Below are 23,695 nucleotides of genomic sequence, written 5' to 3' on the forward strand. Positions count from 1 at the left end.
TAATCTTAATGCAATCAGTAAAATTAATAATTTTTACAAGGATTTCAAAATGTAGCATACCAGGCATGTTATCAGCTGAGTAGTATGATTGATGTATTTATAGTGTATTACCAGAAACATAGTCAGACCTCTTGATGGTCATTGTATGCTAAGGGACAGGTGGAAGCCCTAGCAAAGGATGGGCAAATTCATGAGCTGGGTCTTGGCGGCCACGCTGCCTCAGGGCCATGATGCCTTAGCTCAGAGTACTTTCATTAGCATAGCTTGGTTCTATTAGGATGTTGCTTGGCTATTAGGAGGCACCAAGGAGTTGAGACTCCCCCCTTTTCTAGCGATGCTGTCGCCCCCAAAGCTTCCTATTAATGTTCAGACTCTCTTGTCTATAGGAGTATCAAGGGGTTGGTACTCCCCACCTATTCTTTTAATCCTTATTTCCTTGGAGTTTGCGTTACTCCCCATGTGTTTCAACTCTAGCCTTTGAGTCATTATTATTCTCCCATTTCCTTAGCCTCCTCTCTCCACCTCAGGTTATTACCCACAGATAAATATTATAGGTCTCCCATGGGGGGTTGCTATACTAACTAAAGCATAAATACTACTAACAGGATATCTAACCCCTCCCTAAGTTTGTACTTCCCTTTATCATAAGATACTGACTATCTGAATCTCATGTCCCAATATGTCACAAACATCACACATCCTTTACTGATTGGAAATAGTCATCTCTTCCCCCAGATCAGATGAGAGAGAGGTAACTGTCATTTGACTTGACTAAGTCATTAGTCTAATAACTAATATGGGCTTTCCAAAATGAACTAACCAATCAGCTTTGTAATTGGGCGACTTTCTAAATAAGGTCTACATGATGTCTTGTGATCTTGTACGAAAGTATTAATTTTGTTATAAAAACCAAATCTCAGCCTCTGGGTGTTGTCTCTTGCTGGTGTCCAACAATGTAATACATGCAAGAGAACGCTTTTATTGGAGGACTTGGCCCTCTTCCAATATAATCTAACTTTCTACCTTGACTTGGAGAAATTTGGCTTTTTGACTTTACCTAAATTATCTATATGAAATCTGTGGGTTTCTATTTCACAACAGTTGGTGACTCTGGTGGGACTAGAGTGACAGCCTTGTCACCTCTGAGGGGTCTCTCCTTCATACAGAAAAATATTGAACTCAAAAGAGTACCCACAGGATTTATTCTTCCTGTTTCTTTTTCTGTATGAGAGAGAGGCTGAGTTTCAGTGGGCAGATGATGGCTCCTCTAATGCAAGAATCCTGTTATCCAAGTAAGGTAAGAGGATTTGGAATTCTTCAAGGCTACAGATTTGGAGATATTTCCAGACCTATCTCTCATTTTTCTTCAATTATATTTTAAATTTGGTATAAGCCAGAAGTTTGTGAAAAAGAGGAACTAAACTTTTCTTCTTGTAGTTTGTGGAAATGGGGGGAAAAAGGTTTTTTTAAAATGAATTAAAATTAATAAGGCAGTTTTTTTTTTTTCTGTATGTCCTAGGCTAAGTAATATGTAAATTGGCAGAGAGAAAAGTAAGTGTTTCTGACTAGGTTATTTGTTTAAGGTGCTATGCTCTCTTAAAAACAGATTTTTTTTTTTTTAGTTTTTTAGCTCACTATGAGGGAATGCAGACTCCATGAATAAATAACATGAGGTTGTTTTTTTTTTATGGTTCAAGTTTAAAATTTTGTGTGTGGATCTATGTTTGGGCAAGAAGTTTTGGGGAAGAGGGCTAGATTCAGCAGAGGGCCCATGGCTAGGTCTATGCCTGGGGGAAATTCACATTGCATTGAAATTGTTCCTACTGTATTTTAACTTAAAATCTAAGAATTTTTGAATTTTTTTTTTGTTTAAGATTGTATTGTTATAAATATCAAAGGTTTTGGATTTTGTTTGAGAAAGATCTTCAAGAAAGAAATTTGCTAACTCCAAAATCCAGAGAATGAATTCTTACAGAAAGATACCGGAAAACCTACACTTCATCAAGAAGATCAAGAATGAACTTTGGATATGATTGAGTGAACTGAACATTGATTGAACATTTATTGTAAATGTACACATTTATGCCAAAAGGGACTGCCCCTAATTTGGCTTTCTGTCAATGCACCTAGCAAAACATTGGTTTTGCTTTCTTTTCTTTTCTATTTCCTCCCTCACTATTCTAATTCCTCTTAGAAAATTGAATATTGTGTATATCTATAGTTAGAAGTGCATTTAGGATTACAAATTGATTATGTTAAATGATTAATGGGGAGACTAGTCTCCCAATGATCATCAGGGGGGATTGTAAATCTTGAAATTTCTCAGACTTGTGAATGTTAAAAATTTCCCCATTGGGAAATTCTCAATTGGAACAATTCCCTACTGGGAATTTTGACTGTGAGAACTCGCCAGGATCAGAAATGGGAGGACCTCTACTCCACCTGTAATTAACACTGCTTTAGGGAAGAAAACTCCTTGCTAAACAATGAAAGTACTTAGACCCATACTTATAAAGAGGCAAGGAGCCATGCCTGTTTTTAGAATTGATACAATGGGATGCTAGGTACCTATAAAGGTCGGGCAACTTGTAAACTTGCCTGGAGCAAAGAGGTGAAAACTTACTCAGAGGTTTTCTCTTGAGGAGATTAGTCGACTCAGCTGTGTTTTCTCTGGTTCAGACTTACTCAGAGGTTTTCTCCTAAAGGGATTAGTGGACCCAGCAGTGTTTTTAGAATGGGTTGTTCTTTGGAAAACGTCTACAGTGATTGGTAGATGTAAGGACTTAGGGGAGGTGACATAGGAGAAAAATCCCTATATAAGAAAAAGCAGAATCTCTTGAGGGAATCCTTTTGGAGGATTTCTGATGAGGATCACTTGGGAAGAATCTCTTGAGAGAGGCTCTGGAGAAGGGAAGCTCTTGGAGGACAATCTCTAAGGAGATCTCACTGGAGCTCCTCTGAGGGGACTCTGTCCCTCTGGAGGCTCTGGAGAGAGGCCCTTTGAAATAGTCTCTGGCTGGATATCTCTTTGAGGAGGACTCTGGCTGGAACTCTCTCTGATGAAGTCAGCTGAGATGGAGCTGGCCTGGTGTCACTAGAATCCTTGCTTAGACAGACCTTGTGGTGAGTGATAAAAGACTGACTGATTCTCTCTCTCTTAAGACTCAGGTCTAGGCCATGCTGGCTTAAGGCCCTTCATACTTATACTTTTCTCTCTCTCTCTCTCTTTCTTTGATTACTCATTGTATTATTAATTAAATTCTCTATAAAACCCAATTGACTTGGGCATATTCATGATTGGGAATATATTCCCTGGCGACCACCTTATATTTGATTTAAAAACCAAGACACTGTAGTGAAACATATTTTCTGCGGTCAAATTTACTCATCCACTCTTATATCTATCATAATTTATACCCTCAACCATTTAAACTATTTTAACTCTTACAATTTATGACCCCAACTATTTTAATCTACTACAATTTATATCTACAACCATTTTACTTGTCACACTACTCACATATTTAGTTTAATGTAGTTTGTGTGTATGTGTGTGTGTGTGTGTGTGTGTGTGTGTGTGTGTGTGTTGTGGTGCATTGTGGGAGAACTGAAACTCCCAAGGAGACCAGAGTGCTGGTCTTGTGACCAAAGAAATTTTGCATGGGTTTCTCAGCTTTAACCCCTTGATTGGGTGTTCCTGAGAAGCCCTTGCCAAGATTGGCATGTGGAGTGCTCGAACCCGTAAGCAAACATGGTTTATTCAGGTGGCACATAGGGTCTAGGGCACACGAAGGGTTCATGTTTGTTCTTGACAAACTTTGTGACCCCTGAAGGGTGGGATGCCTCCCAATAGGGGCTCTAGACTTTTGAGGGGATCTATTCCAGAAGGCTCCCCCCTAGACAGATTTTTAAAAGCTTGTGATAATGGAGATCTGCATATTGAACAAGGAAAAGATAGGGACAAATCTATTAAGTATTGTTTTCTTTGATCTAAAGCCCTTAAGGACTTCTGGCCAAAATTTGGGACCCTAAATTTTATTTTTGTTATGATTAACATTTGTTATGATAATGTTATGATAGTTAGAAAACCCTCTTAGAAAAACACAAAAATTGGAAACAGCTTGAATATTTAAGAGATTGGAAATATCTGGTTGAGTAAGAAAGTAAGAAAAATTGAGCAGGAGGAAGAGGTGAAGAAAAATAATTTTGGATTTCAAACTGGGACTGTTTTTGCAAATCCCCTTAGCCCCTCCTTTCTATTCTGAAACTGGAAAGGGGAAGAGCAGTGTCCAAAATCAGGAACCCAGCAAATGCCTGACTGAGAGTCCAGTTTCTGGGAACATTGCCAAGATATGGGTGGAGAACAAAATTTTGCTTAGAATCAAGTAAAGAGTGCCGACTAGGAATCATTAATGAGACCCGCCACCCCCTCAGATTGGGGTGATAGAAACCACTAACAGAGTAGTGGCAGGCCCAGGAGGAGCCAGGACCTGCCCATTACAAGATCCAGGATGGGATTATAACACTGTTGTGGACAGAATAGTTCAGCTGATACCAGAATTAACCTAAATAAATGGGGAATTAATTTATTTTCAGAATGTTCAGAGAATTATAGCAAGTTTCAAGAGACCATACAGGAGAACGATGAATCACCTATGAAGTTTTATGATAGGCTGTGTAAAAGTGCCAAGAGTTTCTCTAGGCTAGATTCTATTAACCCAAGATGGCAGAGTAATCAATACGGCATTTGTAAACCATTCTCTCCCACACATAAAGGAGTATTTCCTGAAATACTGTCCAGGCTGGCATAAGAAGTCTTTAGGCAAATTGAAGGCTATTGCTTTGTATGTATTTGAAGGAAAAGATGAAGAGAAAGATAGAGAAGTTGCTTCAAAGGCCAGGACAAAGTTCCAAGGCAGTTTTAGCTCTGCTTCAAGAAAGACAGTGGCCTGCAATAGATCATATGCAGAAAGACTGTAGAGAAGGAAGGATTTAGTAGATGAGAACTTTAGGAACAGACATGTAGCCGCTTAGGTGGAAAACAATAACAGAAATTGACCACAGAATAAAGGTTGGAATCCATGAAATCAGAGTTGGAAACGCAAATATAGGGATTGGAATTTTTAGAATAGAGATACTGATCCCCAAAATAAAGAAACCTCTCCAGCATGACAGGGCAAGGTCGAGGCAGGTTCAGAGGCAAGCTGTGAGAGTCACAGGGCAGACTTTCCAGCTGCCAAGAATGATTTTGAAAATTGTTTCAGTTTTACCTATTCTGCCCATTCTAGTCTCTCCCCTTCTCCAAGTAGATTTGTATATTGAAAGTGTTAAGGTTACTTGTTTAATTGATACAGGAGCTCCACTCTATGTTCTTAAATACATTTCTAAGGATAAAAGAAATATAGTTAAGAAGATTAATGTGGTTGGAGTAGATGGTAAAAATCAACAAGTCTCCTTATGGTAACTTCTAGAAGTGAATATAGGTTCATTTACTATAATGTATTCCTTCCTATGGATACCCCAATAACCTACCAACTTTTTGTAGAGTCCGATAAGTGGGTATACAAAGAGGGGGTTGTCCTTTGTGATAGGGACCAGAGGAGAAGTAGGGAATGGAGGAATCAGGGTGAAGAATGACAGACACGGACAAGTCAGTGTTTGAATAGGGCAGGCAACCCCAATGATTTTCCCCTTGGGAGGAAAGTATGAGGATCAATGGAATACGAAGTAGAGGATAAGATTAAGGTAGAGAATGTAAGCCGATAGGGGCTGGAGCCTCAAGGAGGAAGAGGTTCAGAAAGAGAGAAAAAGAGAGAGAGTATTAGGAGCCGAGTGGAGCTCCAAGAAAGGGGAGAGGAAGTCCAAGAGGAAGTTCATGGGGCCGGCCTATTGCTTTTATTGCTGAGGGAGCAGGGAGGTGTTTCCAATCACGTAGCAATCACCTCACAGAGCATAGACAATTAAGATTGGGTGGCAAGGTAGAGGGAACACCTTCGGGCTGTGTAAATTGCAAACCGTGATTTCCCGGGGAATTGACTCTGAGCATGTTAATGAGTTTGTCCTAGACAAGGGCCACATGGCCAGGTCAAGATTACATTCACAAACATCAGAGTATAACCTTGTGTCTTAAGACGCAGTAATCGTACAATCATTTATATTTCATAGATGTGAATATGCTTGGAATGCTACACTTTTTGGGTCAAGATTTACTGTGTGAAACTAAACATTGTCATTCATTGTTTGTCTGATAGTAATCTTGTATTGAATGTACCTGATGAAAAATTGTTAACTCTTGTTTTTGTAAAATGTTCTAATTGAATACTGTCCTGTTTTTGTAAATGTTTTAAGTGAATACTGTACTAAGGATTTGCCTGATACCTCCTCTGAGAAGGATGATGATTTGCCTTATTTCCCTATTCCTGATTCCTTGCCTCAAGAGGTTTGGACGACTTCTGTTGGGTTGCCAAAATCAGCTATACCAGTCTCTATTGCAACTAGAGGAGGCAACCACCATCTGTGCCTCAGTACCTTCTATCTAAAGAAGCAATTGTGGGAATTGCTCCCATAATTGATTCATTGATTAAATAAGGGATTGTTATTCCATGTAGATCTGAGGTCAATGCTCCTATATTTCCAGTAAACAAAAACCTAAACTTAACACTGAAAGTAAGCCAATATATATTGATTTGTCCAGGATTTGAGAGCAATTAATAACTATGTGATTCCTCTACACCCTGTTGTGTCTAACCCCACAACTACTGTGTCCTTTATTCCTTGTGGTGCAACTTGCTTTTCTGTTTTTGATCTATGTGCAGCCTTCCATTCTATTCCTATTATCCCAGAATCTCAATACCTGTTTACATTTACCTGGCTTGATCATCCATACACCTTTACAAGGCTTTCAGGGATTTGGCAATTTGTCCAACTTTATTCCCCCAGATTCTACAAGATTTGCCTACCATCACTTTGGAAGACTCTACTTTGATTCAATGTATAAATGATTTGCTCCTAGCTTCACCAGATCGGGAAGCCTGTTGATGTCATCTGGTTTGAGAGCTTGCTCAAAAGGGACAAAAGATTTTGAAGAACAAGGTTCAGTGGTGTAAGTCACAAATAGAATATTTGGGTTTTATCTTGTCACCAGAGGAACTATTACATCAAAGAGAGTTCAGGCTTGCAGAACTTACCCATTTCTAAGACTAAGAAGCAAGTACGAGCTATATTAGGGGAAACAGGTTATTGTCGTGCCTAAATACTAGCCTATGGGGAAATTGTTAAGCCTCTCATTGAACTGACAAAGAATTTGGTCACTGAGCCTTTGGAGTTGACACCAGAACATCTTGTGGCTCTGATGGAGCTAGCAAAGGGACTCTATTGACCACACCCTTCCTCAGGCTTCCAGGAGAGGAGGGAGGTAGCATCTGGAGTTCTAACTCAAGCTTTTCTTTTTCTCCAAAGACCTGTAGCTTACTACTCAGCTCAGCTAGACCCTGTAGCAGCAGGAGCTCCTCCCTATCTGTGTACAGTGACTGAAACTGCTCAGCTAGTTCATAAAACATTAGACCTAGTGTTGTGATGTCCTTTGATGGTCCAGTGCTCCCATGAATTTGAGGCTCTAATGATAAAACATAGAACGCAAGCATTTTCAGATCAGAGAATTGCTAGATATGAAGTGACTCTATTAGCAAATGAGAATATAAAGAGATGCAATACCTTCAATCCTTCCACATTACTCCCAGACCTTCCTTTGTCAGGGGAACCTTTGCATAACTGTGAATCAGTTCCTGAACTATTACCATGTCAGGATTTGTTGGATATTCCTCTGGAAAATCCTGAGCTTGATGGCTCTTCCTTTGTTGAACAAGGCTGTCATTTTACTCAGGCAGCGGTGATTACAGACTGACTCTAACAAAAGCTGTTTCTTATCCAAAGGAAAGACTGTTAACATCTACTCAGATTCTTGCTATGCTGTGGGAATACTTCATATGGGAATGTTGTGGTTACAAAGGGACTTCCTCACTTCCACCAGAAAACAGGTAGCTGACTCTGACCAGATAAAGGACTTCTTAGAAGCTGTACCATTGCCCAGAGCCTTGGCCACCTTACATTGTTCAGCACACAAAAAGGAAAGTGTTCCTGTGTCCAGAGGAAACGAAAGAACTGATTTAGCTGCTAAGTCAGCAGCCAAGGATCACCATGATGCTGGCTACTCCAGAAGAGAAACCTGACTCTGTTCTCTCTAAGGGAAATTGGCCAGGAATCATCTATGAAGACAAGGAAGTAGACACTTGCATTAAGCAGTATGATGCTAAACAGATATCAGGGATCTGGGTAAGTAGTGAGGAAGGCAAACCATTTCTTCCAAAAAAATGTTAGCAGCAGGCCTGTGTTTGGTAGTACATGAAGGTGGTCACTATTGTGCATGAGAAATTGTGGATACAATAAGAAGGTGCTGGATAGCATCTGGAATCAAATTGGTAGCTTCTTGAATCACTGTGGGTTGTCCTGAATGTTTGGCTTTTAATCAACATGCTTTTAGAAAGGTTACATATGGTGGTCACCCTCTAGCCTGTCTCCCATTTGTAGCTTTAAAAATTGATTTTATAAATATGCAAGGTATGACAGGCCCATCACAGCTAGCGCTGCAGCCTCCGCTATCCCAGACAGTGGTATACAGTGTCACAGGCCCAGCACCACCTCCAGTACTGTATATAGGCATAGTGGTGATCTGGCCTGTGACATCAGCGGTGGGCCTCTACTATGAGATGCCACCACTGCCACTGGGTGTTTTATAAGACACTGCCTGTTTTTTTTTGGGTCAAATTAATATAAGACAGTGTCTTATTTTCAGGGAAACATGGTAGTACAATGGCTCTCATACTCCCCTAGAGGCACAACATAATATTATTGGGGCCATTATGTTGTCAGTTTGTTGATTTAAATTTACTTGTTCTTTATTTTAAATATTGTATTTGTTTCTGTTTTGTTTTTTTTACTTTAAAATAAGATATGGGCAGTGTGCATAGGGGTTTGTTCATAGTTTGTTTTTTTATAGTCCAGCCCTCCAATGGTCTAAGGGACAGTGAACAGGTCCCCTGTGTAAAAATTTTGGGGACCTCTCCTCTAAATGATCACACTAATGCAAATATTAATAATATGGAAATAGGTCTTGATCAGTGACACATGTAAAACTCACTAGAATTGTGTGTGGGCTATAGGAGTGGGATGAGAGGAGGGGAGAGAAAGAACATGAATCATGTAACCATGGAAAAATATTCTGAATTAATTAATTAAATAAAATAAAAAAACAAAAACCAAAAAACTTCCTCAGTTAAAAGTACCACCCAGTTAAGTCTATTTCCTTCCCATTCTTTTAAAAAATACATGCATATTTATGATTATATCTCGATATATCAAATATTTAGTATTTCTCTTGTGTACTATGTTTAAATAATTATCTGTCCCCACTAACAATGTCCAGTTATGCCTATTTTCCCAAAGCTCTTCTAACATTTTTTACTTTTCTTTTGTCATCTTTGCCAATTTGATGAGTGAGGTAGAACCAGAGTTGCTTTAATTTGTATTACTTTATTAGTATGTGAAATGAATATAAAATGTAACCCTCTCTCTACCTGCGCAGGTGTACTGAGACAGGATACCAGCAAGTCATGTGACTAAAGTGCCACTTGGGTACCTGGAGTCCTGACTTCTGGAAGGGACTGGCAGAAGTTGATGGGTGTATGGAGGTCAGGTCTTGGGATCCAGACAGAAGTTAAGGTTGGCCAATCAGATGCAGAAGGAGTGACATCACTGGCCTCACAAGAAAGGGTACAGAGAAGTAGCTTGGTCTCTCTTTTGCTAAGGACTCTCACTCTGGTGGGACATAAGACTTGTTCCCTTCCCTGGAGTGTGTAACACTCTGCTTCAGCTTCTGCTGGGAGCTGGAGTCAGGGAAGAGTGGAAGCAGGTTAGGGCAGTCTGGTTATCTTTCTCTCTTTCACTAATAAATGCTACAACTAAATTAATTTTTTATTTAAGGACCATATATAGTGGTCCTTAATTTCCACAGAGTTTATTAATATTTACTTGAATAAGAGAAGGCGGACAAATAGAAAAAAATCTATTCTAAACTAGCCATGTGATTGGTTCCCTCAACCACTTTCCTTTTATAGTGTGCCTGAGAGAATAGGTGTAATTAGAATCTGTTACCCTAAAAACTACAATTCCCAGCACCCCACTGCCCTCACATTACATGCTGACATTGGGTGGATAAAAATTTGATGTATTCCCTCCTCTTGCTCTCTTGTCTTCAGGCCTTTGGTGGAGTGGATTTCTTAAAACAGGCAAGGAGAACTTAGTCACATGTTCTTAATTTTGTTAAATAATTAGTTTTTTTTAACTTCTGTTTCCTTTTTATTCCTTCTACTTCAAGTGATTATTAATAAACTTCATAAATTATAATTCTTGGAGTAATGGAAATTAATTTAAATCCTGCAAACCCCCTCTTTTTAAAATTAATTAAGAATATTTTTCCATGGTTACATGATTCATATTCTTTCCCTCCCCTCTTCCCTCCCCATTCCTGAGCTGATGAGGACCCCCTCTTTTATTCCTTCTCCTTAACCCTGAATCAATAACCTGATCCCTTCTGGCTTAATACCTAGGTCATCCTCCCTCCCCACCATGACCCATGCTATATAGAGAACACTGACAGCTAGCAGTACAGGGATGCAGGTAGGACCCCAGTGCATGATCCTAGGAGGGGGTTCCCTTCACACATAAATAACGATAAATTAATATACAGTCTCCAAGGAATTTTAATCATTACATTAATGACTTGAAGCATATCTCCAATTCACAGATTTAAAAGGTAATTTCTTGCTAATCTCCATTGTTTGTAATATCATCTTTTATGTCTAAGGTATTATATCTATTTTGAGTATATATTGATATATGGTTAGGCATTAGGGATTAGTCTATGCCTAATTTCTATAAAACTGCTTTCCAATTTCCCCAGAAATTTCTTTCAGATAGTGAGTTCTTTTCTCAAGAGCTGAAATCTTTATATTTATTGAACACTATGCCATTGTGTTCTTTTGCTTCTGTGTATTGTACATGTATCTCATCGACATTTCTATTTTAAAATCAGCACTAAATCGTTTTTATGATTACTACTATGTAGTAGATATTGTATTTATCTTCCTTTCCATTTTTATTCATTACTAATTTGCCACTTTTAATTATTAATTCCCTTGAGATTGTCAACTTGAAATCTGGAGACCCCAAGTTTGCCCCAGTTCCCTTGAGAAATTACTGGAGGGAGGAGGTCTCAGACTCAAGGGTTTTAAACTGAAGAAGAGACCAAAGTAATTGATCATCCCAGCTGAGGTGGGGCTTGCAAATCTAATCAATGTTAACATACCCTTTTGTTCTGTTAGTTTCTCCCATTGTATTAGAGTCCTTTCAGCTCAGGCCTTGGCTAGATCTTTTATGTCCATTGTAAAGCATCAGCTTCTCTCTGATAATCCTATCTTGGACTTCTCATTTCCCTGTAGCCATTGTAAAGCCAATCCATACTTTTCCTATCCCCAGTTCCCCAGGAGGTATATAAATTCCCCAAGTTCTATGATGCTGGTGGCTGCTGAAGAGTGAACACTATCTCTTTCCTGATTAAAGACTTGGTTTTTCTGAGCACTTTACTAGTTCTATGTGTTTCCAGGTTAACAGGTTCTTAATCTTTTGTTTGCCTAAATACATTTCATTATTAGTTTTTCTTTAATCCTTTGGTGGTTTGATTAGTATGACATTAAATAAGTAAAATAATTTAGATAGTAGTATTATTTTTATTATATTTGCTTGTTCAATTGTCATGAGCAATAAATAATTCTTCAATTATTTAAGTCTATATTTCTGCAATGAATGTTTTATAGAAGAATTCATATAGTTGTTGGGTATACATAGTATATACATGATATAGATATACTATTATGTGATATACATTGTGTAATTGGAAATCTGTAACCCTAAAAACTGCATTTCCCAGGAGCTCACTGACTTCCTGTTGTTGTGTACTTCCTGTAGACAGGGGATATATTGAGTGGGGTTCCTGGTCTTGCTTTGCTTCCTGGTTTGTGACTGTGGTGGTAAGCAGTTTTTGAACAGGTAGATTAGCCATGGGCACATGGTTTTTTATTTTTTTACCTTTTTATTCCTTTATTTCTAATATTCATTAATACATCTTTTAAAATATAATATTTTAAATTATTGTATATTGATTTTAAATTTTATAATATAGACATTATATATATATATATATATATATACACAATTATACATATAAACCAATACATTTCTGTGGTTGTTTTGAATGGAATTTTTTTCTTAGTTTTTCTACTGGAATTTGCCTATAAAATATAGGAATGCTAATGATTTATGCATATTTTACAACTTAAACTGCTGAATTTGTTGTTTCAGTTAATTGTTTTGCCTGAATCTTTAGGATTTTCAAAGTAAATCACATATCATCTGCAAAAGGTGATAATATCATTACTCATTTTTTCTGCTATAGCTAGAATTTTGGGGACTATATTAAATAAGTATTGGTAATAATAGGTGCCCATGCTTTACCCTCAAACTTATTGGAAAGACCTCTAAATTTTCTTTATTATATATAATGTTCAGTCTTGGTTTTTGATAGCTATCACAATATATTTTTTTAAACCCTTACCTACTGTCTTAGAATCAATACTGTGTATTGGTTCTAAGGCAGAAGAGTGGTAAGGGCCAGGCAATGGGGGTCAAGTGACTTGCCCAGGGTCACACAGCTAGGAAGTGTCTGAGGCCATATTTGAACCCAGGACCTCCCATCTCTGGGCCTGACTCTCAATCCACTGAGCCACCCAGCTGCCCCCTAGCTATCACAATATTAAGGAAAGATTCATTTACTAATTTGTTTCTCTGCTTTCAAGAATTTATTTTATTTTATTTATTTATTTAAACCCTTACCTTGGAAGCAGCTGCCCCCTCTGCTTTCAAAAATTTTAAAAAGAACAGGGTTTGGGATTTTGTCAAAATCATCTTTGTCTTGATATATTGATGTGGTTTTAAATAAAACCTGCATTTGTAGTATAAACCCATTCTAATTATAGAATATAATCCTTTTAACATGCTGTTGTAGCTAATTTGCTATTTTACTAGAAAATTTGTGTCAATATTCATTAGATATATTAATCTAGAATTTCTTTGCTTTATCTCACCCTTCTTCAGCTATTAAGGCAATATCTGTATCACAGAAAGAGTTTTGACAGTTTCTTATTCTTTTTTCTTGTCTATTTATTATTCTTACTCCACATACTGATGTAGTATGGGAATTAATTGATCTCTGCATGTTGTAGTCAAGAGAAATGGCCAAAAGCAGAGAAAAATCTGAGATTTAAAGAAGACGGACCCAGGAGAGGCAGATGGAACATTCAGGAAGCCAGAGGGGGAAGGGAGAATTGAGAACTCCATGGAAAATTCAAAAAGCAGGAAAACTGTTGGCCAAAGCTGGTTCTGATCACTCTCTTACCAAAGACTCTGAAAAGAGCTAGGGAGGAGAGTAGCTCTTCTAATACCCCTTCTACCTGGCTGAGCTGAAGAAAGTTTTTGCCCATTGAAGACACCTGCTGATTTAAAACTAACTTTCCCTTAGGGGAAAGTCAAATCATTTCTCTCAAGAGACTTTGTGACCAAAGCTTTCAACAGTTGATAGGGAAAAAATATTAAGGACCTCCCATTTCTCCCCTCTACTCCTCTCTCTCCCTATCTTTCTTTTCTAAGAAATAAATTAGATACTTTAGTTTACAGAAGACTGTCTCTAAGTTTTGTAATAGGAGGGAGGATTTCAAAGTTAAAGAAGAAAGTTGGAAGGGGTTGACTCACCTTCTGGTCAGGTCAAGACTCCATTAAAGTTGTCTAGCCTTGGTGGAGGAAAGAGGAAGTTGCTACCCAGTAATCAGCCCCCAACAACAACTGGTTTCCTAGTCCTAGCATCTTTCAAGCAGCCCCTCTGTCTCTCCCACTATTTCAACATTTAGTAGAATGCACCTGTAAACCTATTCAGTCCTAGAATTTTTTTTCTTTTGGGAGTTCATTTATGCTTTGTTCAATTCCTTTTACATAATAGATTTCTACACATTCTATTTCTTATTTTGTTAATCTAAATATTCTATTTTCTCATTGTAATCAATTTTCTCTATATTATCAGTTTTATTAACATACATTTGGGTAAAAGCTTCTGATAATTTCCTTCTTTTCTCTTCTTGATGCAAATTTTCCTTTTCCATTTTTGACAGGAAAAACTAATGATCCCTCTCATTTATTTATTTTTAAACCCTTACCTTCTTAGAACTGGTATTAAGTATCAATTCCAAAGTGGAAGAGTGGTAAAGACTGGGCAATTAAGGTTAAATGACTTGTCCAGTGTCACACAGCTAGGAAATATCTGGGGCCAGATTCGAAGCCTCCAGGTTTGGCTTTCAGTATTTGCTGAGCTATCTACCTGCCCCTTCCTTTATTTTAAAATCAGATTTACTAACTAATTATATCATCTCTTTTATTAATTTTTTTTAAAAATCAGGTCCTAATTTTGCATGTAGATTTTTTTTGGTGTTTATTTTATTGTTTGCTTCTTTACTTTTTAGAAATACTACTTTATTCCTTAATTTTTTATTTTTTTTTTTATTTGTTAGTTTTTTTAGTTGTGTGTGTGTGCTCAACTTACTGGTTTGGTCTTTTTTTTTTTTTGGTTGAATACATTACTTGCTGGATTTAGGTTTTTGTACTGTATCAATACCCTAGTAACTCTTCCAGAGTTGCAAAAATCTCCTGAGAGTTTCTGTGATATGTTCCTTGTATATTCTACTTCTCTTTTATGTCTTAGGCACTTGGAAAGTAAAATTCCAAGGCAGCAGCACTACCAAAGTTTTCTAAACTGTCTATGATTTTGGATGGTTGGTCAAAATTTAGCAATTCGTTCTCTCCTTCCTTTCTCAAGTGGTAAATAATCTGATTGAAGGAAATAAAGTGAAAGATGGCATGCTTTGGTCTACAGTCATACTCCAACAGTTCCTTCTTTAGCTGTGAACAGCATTTTTTTAAAAATCATGAATCCCTTGGGGTTATCTTGGAAACTTGTTTTGCTGATAATAATATGGTCCTTCATAGGTGTTTAACATAAAGTATTTTAGTTACTGTATACAGTATTTTAGCTTTTGCTCATTTCATTTTGCATCAGTTTATTTAAGTCTCTTCAGGTTTTTCTGATCTCATTCTGTTTGGTCATTTCTTATGGCTCAATAGTATTCCATTACAATCTTATACCTCAACTCATTTAGCCATTTCCCAACTGATGGATACCGTCTGTTTCCAATTCTTTGCCACTACAAAAAGAGCTGCTAAAAATACTTTTGTACAAATGGATCCTTTTCCTCTGGTCAGAACTCAAAATTGCCACAACTATTTAAAAATGTCTTTAGCATTCTTGCTGTTATTACAACTCCTTTGAATGAAGTTTATTATCCTATACAAGTGTTAACTTGGAAAACTACCAAAGTAGTCAGAAAAACCAAGTCTTTAATCAGGAAAGAGATAAGCCCAATATTTGGCCCTTTACTCCGTGTCTGGTGCCAAAACTTTCACAGGGTCCACACCCTGGGAGTGACACCACGCTAGATGATGACTCCACAGGACAAAAGAACTTGGGGAACTTATATACCCTTTGGGAAACCAAGGTACAGGGAAATATACTTGATTGACATCGTCATGGTTACAAGGAAATGGGTGTGCTCAAACTAGCTGACAGACTACAAGCAAGCTTGGGAGAGACCCTGATGAGAGGCTGGAGTATCAGGGAGTGACCTAATTACAATAAACACTAAAAGGATAGTCCCTGCCCAGGTGTTGGTCTTCTAGGGAAGGATCTGATACAAAGGGGAAAAAACTTCTAATCCAAAAGGATATTTAGCATTTGCTTAGTCCCACCTAACTGAGAAGATCATTTATCTAAGGGTCTATTGTTCAGCCTGAGACTAGCTAAATCTGAAACTTCCCTCAGGAACAGAATTTGGAGTTTCCACTTACAAGCTAACCCTAAATTGGGGTTCATTAGATTTTATTAGGCTACAAGTTTGGGGGTTTCTAGAGTCCACGTAGACACAAGGTACTGTAATCACTTCTAAAAGTAAATGGATATAATTTCTGCAGTGAGATTATGAGCTTTTAAAAAAACTATGAGAAGCAAATCTAGACTCTTTACTCATTATTGGATATTAAAGACAAACAGAGAATGGGCAGCTAAGTGGTACATTGGATATAATACTGGGTTTGGAGTCTGGAAGACTCATGAGTTAAAATCTGTCCTGAAGACATTTAACTAATTGTGACCCTGGGCAAATCACTTAACCCTTTTTGCCTTATTTCCTCAACTGTAAAAATGAGCTGGAGAAGGAAATGGCAAACTATTCCAGTGTCTTTGCCAATAAAACCTCGAATGAATGAGGTCACTGAGTGGGACATAACTGACCGACAAAGAGAATGGATCTGGAAGCCTATTATGTGCAGGAGGCCAGCCTAGACACAGAATTCTTCATTACTTTATGGAAGTGTTGGGTCCCTGTAGAGCTCTCTTTTTGAGGTCCTTTAAGCCTAGGGAACTTCCAATATACACAATTCTCCACGTTTTAAAACTGCACAGACTTGTGGGTCCCTGTACATATAGGAAAAAATTACTAAAGATATTTGATTTTCCATATGGCATGTTATGAATCAACATATTTCTACTCTCTTTCCCACCATTTCCTTCCAGTTTTCATACTTACCCAAAAAGTTGGGCCAGACACCTTAGAAGTTCACTGCAGTGCTGGAATTTAGGCATTTCAAGTACTGCTGATTGTCAACTTAAAAAAAAACAAACAACTTCCAAAGCACTTATAATCAAGGGTCTTTATTCAGTCAGAAAAATTGCAATCTGGGTACCTCCACAACACTAAGCACCATGGTTCTTGGGTTCCTCAATTTGATACAGATCTAAGTATTTTGGAAGAGGGGGAGGGATAATATCAAAGGTTCCAGAGAGGCACAAGAGCCAAAGGCTAAGGAGAGTTGGAGTGTGTTTTCTCTTTAGGTTTAATTGTCCTCTTAAATTCAGTTCTCCAGGTAGGCAAGACCAATTCATAATCTAGAGTCATTATCTGTCTTTTGAGTTTCAAGCAGAGTTCCCTTCTAGGAGAGTCAATAAAGAGATCATCTGATTATCTGAAAATGACATCATCAAGATCAGGACAGCCCAGTTTTTATCCTCTTCAGGCTATTTTTATGGGTAGTCTTGCAAAGTTAGGAAAGTAAGCTCCCAGAGGTCGGAGACTCTTTTTCTTTCACTTTGTATTTGCATTTAGATTGAATATAAAACTGGCTTTAAGAGCCAGATATTAAGGATTTTCAAAGAAAAGATCACTTCTCAGTAGGTTTATATTTGAGTAGAGATACCAAATGAAGAGACTAAACTGATTGGGAATGCATTCCGGTCAAAAACATTTCGGAAGAGTTTACAAAGCTTCCAGGGCTGAACTAAGTAGCATGGATACAGATACAAAAGGGAATATAGTCCCAGCCCTCAAGAAGTAGACTTTTTAATTGGAGAGGACCACATATATAGGGAGTGGTGGACAAGGTGTGGTGCTTTGGTCTTCAAAGTCCCAGGACTTCTGTATTTTAACAGTAGGGTAGGCCATTTGACATACTCTTTCCAGACAATGGTAGTTTTGATTGATAAAAGTGATCTAAGTAGGAGGTAGAACTGGAATGGGTGACCTTAGGGCTCAATGGAAAATGGTGGTGGTAACTGGATGAAGAGGAGAATGCTTTTGTGACACCCAAGGCTGGATGGCTTAAGTCTTTTCTGGCAAGGTCTCTGAAGAGTAGGGGTTAGGGGCTTAACAAATAGACAAATGAATAAGAAACAAATTATTTTTAAAAAGCTTTTTATTATTTAAAAAAGATTTCATCTGAGAATGTTAGTGGCCATTTGATTTAAGGTTTTAATAAAAACCTTATTTTTATTAAAATTATTAAATTATAAATGTATATTAAATATATTTATATATAATAAAAATATAAAAAATAAAAATAAATTAAAAATTATATAAAAATTATATAAAAATTATTTTAAAAAAATTAAAAAAAGTTTCAATAGGTCTCCTGCCATTATTAACATCAAGTATTTTCTGCATTTAGATTAGCATTTAACCACAACAACTGGAAAAGATCAGAGTAAAGATAAGGTGTCTAAACAAACTCACTTCAGCTAGTTAAATCGGAATAACTTCATATTCTGTATCTTTGAAAAATATAAAAAATATAGTGAATAAGCATATTAAACAACTTATTTTTTTTCTAATGGAATGACTAAAATGCCAGTATCAAAAAAAGCACTTTTCCCTACTGAATTAATGAAGGAAGCATATTTTTATAATATACCTAAAAATCTTACCTTGTATGGTTAATGTTGACTATAGATTACTTTATTCTGAATTTGGTTTTGTCATTAAAATATTCCCAGTAGTAAAGATTTCCTTTTACTAACATAAATATTTTATTAACATTAACATAAACATGGGCAGTTAGGTAGGCAGCTTAGAGGCCAGCTGGGTCCAGAATCAGGAAGATCTGAATTCAAATCCTACCTCAGACACTTAATAGCCATGTGATATGAGCAAGTAATTAAAATTTTTTTTTTCAGTTTCCTCCTCTGTATTAATAATAATCACCAATCTCTTAGGTTGTTGTGATGATCAAATATGACAAAGCACTTAGCACAATGTTTGGCACATAGTAAGTACAATATACCTTGGTTTCCTTATCTGCAAAAGGAGCTAGAAAAGGAATGGCAAACTACTCTAGTATCTTCACCAAGAAAATCCCAAGGGGTCACAAAGAATAGGACACATCTAAAAAACTGAATAGTAGGTGCTATATAAATGTTAGCTATAGCTAGTAGTAGTAGTAGTAGTAGTAGTAGTAAGCAATGCTTCTTGTTTCTCTACTCTGTTCAGTAGGTTGTTTTCTAAAGCTGGTAAACATTATTATAGATTATTATGACTTGTTCAACACTTGTTTAGCATGTTTAACCTTTATTAAAATAGTCAAAAATTCATGTGCCAGATTTTATTTTTGTGGTACATGCTAGAATCCATATGAATAAAAATATCATAAATCTACTTAAAGACAGGACTTTAGCTTATAATTACTGTAATTTTTCTATTGTAAAGCCACATATATTCCTGTTTTCTTTTATTGGCTGTGCAGATAGAACTATTGTTATATTCTCAATACAAGATACTTATACCCTCAGAATCTTTTGTACTGTTTTATTTATAGTTTCTTCACTAGTTAAGAAAATATTAATTAAAATGCTTTTATTAACATTTGTCACTGGTATGTAAATCACTGTAGTAATATCTCAAGGATTCTGGTTATGCAGAAGAAAAAAAAAACAGCCTTGAAAATCTTTATTTTTCTTAACATGAGTGAAAAATACATCTGGCAATTTCCCCAACCAGAAATTTGCTCAAGTGATTTTTCGATTAGATAAACCATTACAATGTTTTCAAATCAACATCCTGGAGTTCTGGTTGGACTTAACCAAGACGATTGTTTTACACCTATATTTTCTCCACATTCGGTAGGAACCAAGTCTACAAACACTTGCAACCATGATAACCATGATAAACTGTCTTCTTGAGGGTCAAAGGGCAATTTTTTCAGAGGTTGCTTAATTTCTTTTCCCTCAAAATAATGGATAAAAATACTGGCAATGAATACTGTTTTGATATGAACGAAGAAAGAGAAAAAATACAGAAATACTGCATGAAAGGTATTATATTTGATGTTAAAAACTGGAGAAAATGAAACAAGATAGGAGCCGTGTTTAGAAAATGAAAAAGGAACTACAGGACATGTGATCTATGAAAGGAAGATTTGTAAGCACCTGTAGCTTATTACTTTAAAAGGGGGGGGGGAGAAGAGAGGGCTCAAGTTCAGTGCTTCTAGTCATACAAGACACTACATTTATCCAAGAATTCATTTCTAGCATCCAATGTTCTTGAGGTGACTTTGGATGCTCGATCTCGAGAGACTACCACTATTTCTAGCATCCAGTGTGTGCTTGAGGTGACACTATGAAGGCTATCCCCTAGCATGCTTAGGGATAGTTACCAATATAAAGACAAATGTTTCTAAATCAAGTCCACCTTCCTCCTCTTCCTTTCTTCGTCTTTGTGCGTTCCAGGGGACAAAACTCAGAAGGCACAAAACACGGAATCTCCGTAGAAAACCTACTAAAAAAACAACACACCCGCACACTCACTCACTCTCCGCCCCCCCAACCCTGAGCATGCTCAGTAGGCTTTGTCCATTAACAAACACTCGCACGCGCGCGCACACGCAGACACGCATGCTCAGTAGGTTATGTTAATTAACTAGTAGACTAGTAGATCTTATTACTTGGACCTAACAATTATCTCCGTAAATAGATCTAGTTAAAATCATTCATTTGCATCCTCTAATCCAACTTCGGTGTCCCGTTTTCATGCTCCAGGGGGTGGCGGTGGTAGTGGTTTGTGTATGGAAGTGGCATAGGGGGAGGAGAGAGACTCCAGAGGTCACTCCTCCTCTCCCCCAATAGCAAACCCACGAAAAGATTCTTTTCGACCATGGGGTTTTCCTGGGAGCGGGAGAATTGTCACAGTTTGACCTGGAGGATATTTTAGCAGAATTTCGGCCCCCTTCTCTCTCTACCTAGTTCCATAACTGCAAGTAAGGCAGGACAATACAATTGTAATTCAAAAAAGGGGGAGGACCTCAAGTTAGTGAAAAAACAAAAGGGCCTGAAACCCTCAAGCATTACTCTTTCTCCCCTTCAGAAGCTTTAAAAGATGTGAATTTTCCGTTAAGCGGCTTTTGGGAAGGGAAAACGAAGGGGAAATGGGCTGCCAAGCGGAAAAACCTAACCACGCGGGGGATCTTTCAATCAGCGGGGCTGAGGGTGGAGCCGAGTGCGCAGCCCGGGTGGGCGGGGGGTGTGGGGGAAACAGGGGTGTTCCTGGATGGGTCGAGTCCGCAGCCTCCCTCGCTTCCATCTACCCCGCCCCCACCTCCTCCATAGCCCGCCCCGGCCTCGTCTAAGGCTGCTCTTCCTTGGGCGGTCAGAGAGCGGCAGTGTCTCCCCGTGCAGCGCGCGCTCTCTCCTTCCCTCCCTCCTCGCTCGCTAGCTAGCTCGCGCCCCACTGCTCTCGCCTCCGGCCCCAGCGCGGTGGCTCCGGGGAAGGCGGCGGCGGCGGCGGCGGCAGCATCGGCAATATCGGCCCGGGCTACCCCTTTCTCCTGCCTACCTGACCGACCAGAGTCGCGGGTTCTCGATGCAGCTTCCGCCCGCCTGAGGACCAGGTAAAGGCAGCCGTTCGGCGTCGGAGGGTCTCAAGAAGAGAGGGCAGCCGGGGAATGCGGTGAGCACTAGCTCTGGGCCTCGTCCTTCCTCGGAGCTGGGCGGGCGGGGTGGGCGGCAGGGGGCGGGCCCTAGCGCCCCTCCGGGGATGGGCTGGACTGCGGCCGGTGGGCCCCGCTCCCCGCCCCCCCCAACCACCCTGGAAGGCGAGAGTATTTCACCCGAGGTAGAGTCGGCCCCGCCCCCAGACCTTGTCCCCCAACTAAGACTCGGCCCCTCTCCTCTCCCCTCCCTTCTCTTTTCTTCCCTTCCCTTCTCCAGTTCTGTTCCCCCTGCGGTCCGACGTGGCCAGCCAGCTTAGGCCCCCCCCCCCCCCTTTTCCCCAGTGGCGGGGGTGGGGTCTTGGCTGGGCTCCCCTTGGACCCTGGTCTCCTTGGTTCAACCACGGGAACATCCTAGGAAACCCCCCCTTTTCTTCAGCCTCCTTTCCCCACTCTACACACCTCCCACGGAGACTAGATTGTAAGCTTTTCTCCCACTATTGTTTTGGTATCTAGTGGGTTCCCCCGCTCCGTCACCCCCAACCCATACTCAAACTTTGTTCTTCACTAGCACATGATGCTTTTTAAAAAAAGGATCACTTCTTTATTTCACATCATCCGCCTGGACACTTTGGTTCGATAGAAGGAAAGTCACCTAGTTATTTATTTACTGTATTGTCTGCTGTTTCTTTTTTGGCTTGCTGCTTCTCTTAAACACACACACACACACAAAACAGGTAATAACGTCGTTGGTTACTTTAGACTTCAAAGTAAAGGTGAGATGATGAATGTTTTAAGGTCTCCTAGTATTGGAAGCGTGGGTAGATTGCATCACCCTGGGCTTGCTATGTCTCCATTGCAGGCATTATTCATTCTTGATATAGGACTGGCATATTTATTTGCCTACTCTGTATCCTTGAGCCAATCAAAAAGCTCAGTTGCATGGAGACTAGGTTTTTTTTTCCCCTCCACTCTGCCAGGGTGGGGAGTGGAACTGAGAAGCAAACTGCAGTGATCAACAGTTCCCTATGAAAACGATTTAATTACCTTTTCCTTTTTAATTCTCCTTAAGAGACTTTTTTCTGACATTTCTCTTTCTTTAGCTCTCCATCATTATCTTTTTTCAAGTATTCTTTGCATACTTTTTCCCTGTCCAACCTCATTCTCTCTCCTGGATTGACTTACTGTAAAGAAAGTTGACCCTAGCCTAGAGCTCTGGACTAGTGACTTAATCTCTCAGTGCCCTAGGCAATCTTGTGACCAAATTGCTGGGAATCTGCTTTGGTAGATAGGGTTTGTCCGGAGAAGGGATAGTTGTTAACTATAACCAGAAAGTCCCTGGTCTTAAGTCTTGTCCTTGCCCTGAGGAAGGTTCTTCTACCTTTGACACTTCCCAAACTGGACACCATCTGAAAACTTCTGGGGGAAATTTAAAAGAAATGGTAATGTGTCTTTGTGTTTGAAAATGTGCTTTGGTTTCATGTTCTTCCATTTAGTTCACGAATGTCCTAGGTTTTATTCTTTAGAGCAGTGGGAAAAACAGGTCTTTGTTTCTGAAAGAAGCTTGAAATCAATAAAGGAACAATTTTTTGGAAGGCAGTTCTACTCTTTCCTATTTCATTCTGGGATCAACTCATTGTTTGTTTATATATTTATCTGTCTGAGTTAGAGCCATATATATATATATATATACACACACACACACACCTATACACACCTAAACTCTGTAGATTGTTCATAGAGTTGCATGCCATCTGGGCAACAGATATTCTTTCTTCATCCACTTGTTTTTTTTTTCCATGTGTGAATGGTCTGGCCAAATTCATATGAATGCTTCTAGATATTTCCTAGCAGAGTCTGCAGTGTTCCAATTTGATGTGATGTCATCCAAAAACAGCATCTGGAGCATCTTGATATCTGTGGGAAATTCTCTTCAATTTAATATTATATCATTCTTGATTGATTGTATTTGTACTCTTTGCTAATTTCTTCCATCACTGTAGTGAACATCTTGGGGAAATGTATAACTCCCTGTTATGTGCCTTGCCTTAATTTTTTAAGATCAAAAGGTTGTAGAACAAGGTAATTTCTGTTTTATCTTTCAAAGAATTTTAATGGTTTTGATGTATGGATGAGAAATACTTTGTTTAAAGAAAGCTATATATATATATATTTT

The 23,695-nt window shown here is 38.6% G+C and overlaps 1 protein-coding gene and 1 long non-coding RNA gene across 5 annotated transcripts in view; one reads left to right on the top strand and one right to left on the bottom strand.

Moving 5' to 3' along the window:
- Positions 1-21,564, bottom strand: part of LOC103102917 (uncharacterized) — a 41,423-nt gene extending 19,859 nt beyond the window's left edge. Inside the window, exon 1 of the long non-coding RNA XR_001623001.2 lies at positions 21,426-21,564. This is a non-coding gene — a long non-coding RNA (uncharacterized LOC103102917). The remainder of the gene's footprint in view (positions 1-21,425) is intronic.
- The window catches only part of N4BP2 (NEDD4 binding protein 2), a 64,871-nt gene continuing 62,361 nt past the window's right edge, over positions 21,186-23,695 (top strand). For 3 of the 4 annotated variants that reach the window (XM_056802553.1, XM_007496542.3, XM_056802554.1), the window contains exon 1: positions 21,186-21,480. The gene's annotated coding sequence lies outside the window, so the exon portion shown is untranslated. Of the gene's footprint in view, positions 21,540-23,695 lie in introns of all 4 variants that reach the window. The other variant, XM_056802552.1, reaches the window with a different exon arrangement.

Source organism: Monodelphis domestica, chromosome 6 (assembly GCF_027887165.1).
Source record: "Monodelphis domestica isolate mMonDom1 chromosome 6, mMonDom1.pri, whole genome shotgun sequence".
Lineage (NCBI taxonomy): Eukaryota > Metazoa > Chordata > Mammalia > Didelphimorphia > Didelphidae > Monodelphis > Monodelphis domestica.